The 8102-nt window shown below is 36.9% G+C and overlaps 1 long non-coding RNA gene across 1 annotated transcript; it reads right to left on the bottom strand.

The window, feature by feature from the left end:
• Positions 1-1227: 1227 nt before the first annotated feature.
• LOC111240840 lies at positions 1228-2627 on the bottom strand. Its single transcript, XR_002666453.1, has 2 exons — positions 2554-2627; positions 1228-1994 (listed from the first exon to the last, which is right to left on the bottom strand). It is a non-coding gene; the product is annotated as an uncharacterized LOC111240840 (long non-coding RNA).
• Between the last annotated feature and the right edge of the window lie 5475 nt (positions 2628-8102).

The following is an 8102-nucleotide window of genomic DNA, read 5'->3' on the forward strand; positions in this document are numbered from 1 at the left end:
ATCATGTGAATGACTTCAGCCTCAGACACATTGTGCACTACATACAAATGAACTCGTTCATTTAAGTGAGCTAAGGTGACCATTTGCATGGCACCAACGTCATCAGTCAATGCTTGTAGCCTATCATCTAAGACAGGACCACAACCAACAAAATACCATAACTCTTTAAAACCATCGTACCCTAGACTTTTGACTACACTCACTACGACAAAATAACTCCATACGTCAGGATCAAAACAAAGTGTCTCAATTTCCCCTTCATACTTTAAGCAGCCCTCATTCACGAACTTTCCCTCATGGTGAATAACTACTTGTATGTGGTCCATCACTCACAACACCGTAAACAAAATTCTACACCTACCAAAAGAAAATAAAAGGACAAAACACACCGCTTATTAAAGTGATACTGACAAAAGAAACTTAAGTATAACTATGGGGGGACATAGGGGACCACAATCGCAAAAAGAATACACCACATTTTCAGACAACCCACACCCCACATTAAAAAAGGCATCCCCAGATAACAACGTAAACAATCACAATCCAATATAAAATTCATAGCTAAATAAGGTATTGTTTCATCAGATTCAAGACAAACCTTCCAGCAAATTCGAGACAAACCAGTTGACGGACACGTAGAACCAAGTCGCGATTGAAGTCGAAATAGGGAATGGCCAAGCTCCAAAGACCGAATCAAGTTTGGATCGTCTCCACTGACGATTGGTAATGAACTTTCAATGATACCTCTCAAATTCCTCTCACGGTTTTAATGAAATTTAATCCCAATTGCTTTTCGATTTACCAGAACCCTAATTCCCCTTTTTTATTTCACTCAACCCTAATTCCCTTTTTTAATTAAGTAACCCTAATCCCTTTTTAATTTCAATTTATCAATTAATCACGCCACGTATCACTCAATTTTCTGCCACGTTTTTAATGGTTGACACGTCCTACATCCAACTCTGCCCAGATTTAACACCGTTACTCAATTTTAACGGCAGGGGTTAATTTCAACGAAATTGGCACTTTTAAGGACTCAATTGGAAAGTTTTATAAGAACGGGACCAAAATGGGAAGACCTTATGAAAATAGGGACGCCTAAGTGGTTTTAACCTTACTACATCCAAAATGGATATGAATATGCAACTTTTAACAGGCTTAATAATACAACAAAGAGACAAATCCAGTATTCTTATAAAAACGTAGGCAGGTTTCTAACAATCATCATTGAAGACCGACTCCAAAAGGTATATTTTCTTCAAAAGTCAGTTAACTACTTCAAAGAAAATAGAAAATTTAAGAGGCATGTAAATTCGACTGACTACAGAATTGCTTATATAAGGTAGGAACGGAAAAACTTCAAGACAATGATCTAGTTGACTACGCTCAAGGTGCAACCAAAAGTCCCGTTATCTTAGTAGCGTGATGGCAATGCAATACATCATTCAAATCATATATAAAACCAGGATAAATAGCTAAGTTGAATTAAAAATATAAATAATGCACACACAAATGTGTAAAAACTAAGGTATTTGGGGCAGAAAATTTTCTTCAACAGTTTTCACGAGCAAAGTATCAATGGTAAGCTGCAGCTTCGTCTCTGAAATGTTTAAGTAGGTTCNCTATACTCATAACGTTATGATCTCCCTTGNCTCTAACTCGCACACTTACCTAGAATCACAAATCAACTCAGCTTTCCACAGGTAGTAAAGAGAATCATCGAAAGATAGCTCTACATGATCCATAAACAATGGAGCAACAAATGGGCGTAAACACTGATGTATAACATATTTTACTGATGAAGAAATGAAAAGCAAATTATATTTGGTCCAATAACATAATGATGTTATACTATTAATGTANTTATAACTTCTCCAGACAGATCAGAGACCANTGGCACCTCTTAAGAGATAATGCTGAAGAAAGCCTCCAAGATTAGTAGATGATGCAACCTTAATCACAATTCTCAGAAATGTAGCTCAGGCATACTTGAGCTAAAATGAGGAAAAATTATTAGGTGGTTTTAAATTAATATTTAAATAACATATGACAAATTGTAAAATTCGAATGTATTATATATAGATATTTGCCGGATTAGGAATATGGGTACTTGGCGTTCTACTTCATAATTTCACCAAAATGAGAGATACTAGCATCCTTTAGCTCTTCGAATTAAAATCAATCAAGACAAAGCTTAAACAGTCTTAACCAAGCTAGTATCCCTAGCCCAACCTTGTCTTGTTCTGTAGACCAGTCTTTCAATCTCAACCCCTTCCCTTTCTAAATTTGAATGATGCTATACATTTTGCACATGGCATGAGTGTAAATGAAATATTGTGATGAAATTATTTGTNCATAGTTCATANAAGCAAGCTTGCTTTCTCCTTTAGACACTTTTAATTAATCCAAACATAATTATCCAAGTGTGAGAAATTCATTAAAAACTGTTTACAGTTGTTAGCAACCCTAGGNCAAACAAATGTGAAATGCATATGAGGATATGTCAAGAGAGAAAAGGACGAGATTATTTATGATAAGGGAAAAATGAAGAACCTGTCCAGTATTTGCTTCCTCCTCTCCGACAACCAAGATGTAGTTGTATTGAGCTAATTGTGCTTCTCGTACCTCCAGAATGTCACAACTTCAATTTAAAGACAGCTTTCAATTACAGATTTCAAGAAAACAGCTTTCAATTACTCCAATTTAAAGACAACTTTCAATTACTCCAATTTAAAGAAACTGGATAAATAATAAAAATATATAGTACATCTGAAAAAACAGCTTTCAATTACAGATTTACTAAACATTTAGTATACAAAAACGAGTATTAAAGTTTTTTGATATAATAAGTTGGATCCCGTTATTTTGACACCCTCCATTTGGCACTCATTTGACACTGCCACGTGTCAACTTGCTATTGGCTACTGTTTTAATTTTTTATTTTTTTTTTATTTGGCTTGAAAAATGAAGAGGTTTTCTGATATTTTGGATTCCACTTGTACCCCTCGTCATTTTCGTTTGGTTTGTGTGACAGAGTGGTTGTATCTCACAGTTTCATCGTCCCCCATCGTGGTCTCAACTTCTCTCTCACACTTTCGTCCCCNCCGGTGCTCTCTAGTGTTCTGAAATGGCAAGTTCCGGTTTGGAGCAAGGTAAGTACCTTTGTTTTCGGTTTGGGTCTTTGGATTTATGTTTGGGTGATTGGTTTTAGGTTTGGGTTTTGGGGTTGTTGTGGATTGTCTCCCGTTGTTTCTTATTTGATTTGGTTTGTTACTTTTTTATGGACAGTTGACCGTGCGTCATTCATTTTCAACTATGTATATTAGCACTCTCAACGAGCGGTTGACAGAGGAGCAATGTGAAGTCATCTCCAAGACTCCATTTGTTTGGTTTTTAGAGTTCACTGGTAAAGTGATATTCAATACCAAACTTTTGCGTGAGTTAACCAAGACATGGGTGGATTCGACCAACTCTTTTATTATTGTAGACAAGCATTTTATTATGAATGAAAATGATTTTTGTTCTGGAATAGGATTGAGTTCAGATGGTGAAAGTATAAAGTTGAAGTATTCTTCAGTGGGTAGTAGTAAATGTGTGAAATACTTAGGTAATGAAATTAGGGATTTGAATTTCATTTACAAATTCTTGTTGAAAAAACATAAAAAATGCATTTCTTGTGATGTTTTTTGTAGCTTGTACATCTTGGTGGGGATATGTGAGATTTTATTCCCAAATCGTAGTGGACGAGTTTTTCCTGTATTGTTTGGAATTGTGGATGAGTTGAGTGGTCTGAGTAAATATTGTTGGGGTGGTTTAGTTTATCGTTATTTGCTAGAAAATTTGAGTAAAGCTTCAAATTCTGTGAAGAAAGGCAAAGCTACAACCAATGTTTATGTTGATGGCTGTGTTTACATGTTGTAGGTACGAATTTCACAACTAAATTTTGGAATATTTGTTATTTGATGATGAGTAATATATTACAATTACTTGGTTATTAGGTTTGGTTCTGTGAGCATTTCATGGCTCCTGAAGGTGCAATAGCGAAAGTTCCTAGGATTTTGCACTAGATGAATAGAACTGTTGGAGACAACACTGTCAAACGTGTGTTTGAGATGGGTTTGGTATGTTTTTGATTTTGTTTTTTGTTTTAAATGTTAATTTAAATTCACAGTAGTTATATAACATGTAATATGTTTTGAAATTTCAGGTTCATGTTGTAGATGAAAGTGGTGATGTCAAGAAGGATGAGAAGGATGTCATAGAAAAAGAAGCACGACCAAAAAACTATGAAGACCAACGAAGAAAGAAATTGCTTAAAAAAGAACGCAGAGAGAGTTTGATGCGCACTGCAGAGGATCAGAAGTGCTTAATTGAAAAACTTAAAAAGGAGGTGAATGACTTAGAGGAAGAGTTTGAGACAGAGAAGGCCAAAAGAACACCTAAGAGGTCAACTGCAGATGATGGTGTTGAAAGTGATGGATGTCCACAACCATTTACTGACGATGCATTCGTTTCACCTGTTGGTTTGTCGGTCGATGAAGGTGGTGGAATGACGAACAATGAAGAAGGCGCAATGTCTCTAAATGCACCTGCTGTAATGTCTCAGAACCAATCACAGCTGATGACATATGTTAGGATTGGTTCAAGAAGGCGATTTAAGAGCCCAGCACTTAGGACACCATACACAGGAAATGTACTACTTAGAAAGAGAAATGATTAACTATTGTGTTAGGCTTGAAGATAAATATGATGTATTTAAACCTAATATTTGGTTCAATATGTAGAACAATTATTTATGTTTATTGGAAATGAATTGTGTGTTTTATTCAATGGCTTTATAATTCTAGTTGCAATTGATATTGTCTTCTGTAATAAATGAAGAAATGGTTGTCAAGTGTTAATGTTTGTTGAAAGAAATGAATGAATTACAAATCAATTAATGTGATCAACACTGTGTTTTTGACCAAAACCAATGAATTGGAATGAAGTTGGTATGTGTTTGCTGTGAAACTAGTGTTTGTAAACGATTACAGGGCCCTGTAATCGATTACACGAATCATATCAAGGATTTGGACATCCTGCTCAACATAAGGAGCCACCAGATTCCAAATGGGGGACCAAAGTGTGATTTTAACCAAATGCATCCTTGCAACTTTGGTTCTTGGTTCCAGAGTCAGCACACTGGTCAAGTTGATGTTGTTGGTCCCCCATCATGGTAGGGAGGGAGCACCCATGTGGACAAACTGGAGTGAAGTGAAGTTGGTATGTGTTTGCTGTGAAACTGGTGTTTGTAAACGATTACAGGGCCCTGTAATCGATTACACGAATCATATCAGGGATTTGGACATCCTGTTCAACATAAGGAGCCACCAGATTCCAAGTGGGGGACCAGAGTGTGATTTTAACCAAATGCATCCTTGCAACTTTGGTTCTTGGTTCCAGAGTCAGCACACTGGTCAAGTTGATGTTGTTGGTCCCCCATCATGGCAGGGAGGGAGCACCCATGTGGACAAACTGGAGTGAAGTGAAGTTGGTATGTGCTTGCTATGAAATTGGTGTTTGTAAACGATTACAGGGCCCTATAATCGATTACACGAATCATATCAGGGATTTGGACATCCTGTTCAACATAAGGAGCCACCAGTTTCAAGTGGGGGACCAGAGTGTGATTTTAGATTCATATCTGTCTTCATTGACTGAGTTTTTGTTCCTTCATTTGTAGTTGGTTGTATATTTGTTGAAAATAATTGGCGAAACAAGCTTAACTTATTTTGTAGTTCGTTGTATTTATGTGAAGTATAATAAGCGCACGATTAATTAGTTGCTTCATTTGTTGTTGTTTATGTGTACGTCAAATAAAACACTCGAACATTCAAACAAGATGTATAAGTAAACTTTGAAATTGCGTTACTGAAATTGAAGTAATGAAAACAGTACAATATTCAACTACAAGTTCCAAAAGGAAGACAATACATATGAAAACCAAATTCAAACTACGAAGTAAAATGATAAAATGGTGTCTGTGTGGGATGTTGCTGCATTCGGTTCTGAATGTTTCCAACTCATGCCTCTTGGTTATGAATATTGTCAAGTCTTGCTTCTAGGCCGTCCAATCTTGTACCAACGTAGGTCTTCAGTTGGTCAATGCGTTGAATGACATCATCAAGTGTTGTAGAAGAACTTGGTTGATCATTTCGCTGCACTTGTCCGNGTTCACTTTGTTGGTTGTCTACGTCGTCTTTGTGTACCCATATTCCATGTACGTTTTGGACATAACCAAAGGATGCAATTTTGTCACATCCCACCTTTTGTTTATCCATTATATCTGTCATAGGATCAGAACCAATAGGCACGTTAAAGTGTTCCAACAACAGAGTTACCAAATGAGGATAAGGCAGCCTTTCGTTGTCAGATAAAGCCCTTTTCATCCTATTGCGGACAACATGTCCCCAGTTAATCTGCTTTGAATTCAAAAGGGCCCATAACAGCAAAATATCCTCGTTGGATGCCTGACCAATATTTGAGTAACATGGTTAATATCCTGGTTAGGACATAATTCAGTATCCTTGGCTGCACCTTCAAACCCCCTGCAGTTATTCGAGCACTCAAGTGTGCTTTGTCATTACAAACAAGTTGCCTTGCAGTTATGGGATTGTACTCTTCTTTCCAATCATCAACTAGTCGTCATTCGTAATGAACTCCGGTACATGGGAGGGAGGTGAGTTGTTGAAAAAGACTAGGCCTCACTCGAATTTTAACACCTTTTACTTCGCTTCGAATAACTCCCGTTTCATAAATATTCATGCTCGTGTAAAAAACTTTAACTAATTGGGGGTAGAAAGGTTTTCTAAGAGAAACAAATTCGCTAAGACCTGCATCTCGAAAAATGTCGTAGAAATCAAAATTGCTTACCTCTAAGTAGTCCTCATCCAGGTATTTGCTTTCCAATATGTGTCGATTGAGAAAATGCAAAGTAAATTTCTCATACTGTGTAGGGGAAGAGAACAATTCCTGTCCTGCTGGTTGAGCGGATGGTGGTGGAGATGGGGGTGGGGTTGGTGTTGGACTTCGACGGCGACGTTGAGGACGTGAAGAAGCTCCCCTCTGTTTCTTCCTTGCACGCTCAGCCATGGATGGACAAACTGCTGCCAATGGACGACCGCAACTTCACGAAAAATGTTAGTTTACTTTAAAACTTGGAGGGGTGGGAAGTAAAACCTAAAGTGGGGAACGTGGGCAGTTCAAGCATTAAGTTGGTATTTAAATGAACCCAACATAGTTCGTAATCGGTTACATAAATTTGGTAATCGATTACAACACCTATTTGCAGAATATAAAGTGCATTTAAACAATCATGCAGGGCCTGCCATGTATCACAACCTATGAATTTATTACTTAACCTTACTTTCACGTCTTTTTCACATTTGATAATGAAATTTCTCTTCAACAAAATGTTAATATTTTTTTTTAAGTTAGATTGCCATAGACATTGACAAGACTACAAACATTATATTCATACCAAATTTAATAACAAGTACTTATATACATCAAAGTATGTTATTATCAAAAGTGTTATGCACAGCAGATAACAAAGACATAAATCCAGATGACGCCATTGCGGATTGGTCTGAAAATTAGTAACTTTGGGATGCAACTTGAATGACCTCAGCACTTTGTACAACATCAGGTACTGTAGATTCCTAAATAATTGAAATACGAATTAGAAGACAGATAACAATTAACACAAGTCTATGCAAATATCACACAAGATAATAACAAGAAGAGTCGTCTACCAATGGTGTGGATGACTTCTTTGCTGAAGATGGTTTTCTTTTTGTTGTTCTTTTCTCGACGGTTGACTTCAACCTATTTGTGCGTGGTATCCCTTTTCGCTTAACTGTTAATGGACTGCGCACAAGAACATCATCATTTCCCCGCTCAGTCTCAGGTGTTGGAGTGTTTACAGGATTTTCATATCTTAGTTCATCACCATCAGTTATGATTTTAGTAGCCATGGATGAACTGCATCCATATTTATGTCCAAGTACATCAAGATCTTTTTCCAAGTGATTAGAAACATGTTCAGACTCACAAGCGACCTC

Source organism: Vigna radiata, unplaced genomic scaffold (genome assembly GCF_000741045.1).
Source record: "Vigna radiata var. radiata cultivar VC1973A unplaced genomic scaffold, Vradiata_ver6 scaffold_160, whole genome shotgun sequence".
NCBI classification, from domain to species: domain Eukaryota; kingdom Viridiplantae; phylum Streptophyta; class Magnoliopsida; order Fabales; family Fabaceae; genus Vigna; species Vigna radiata.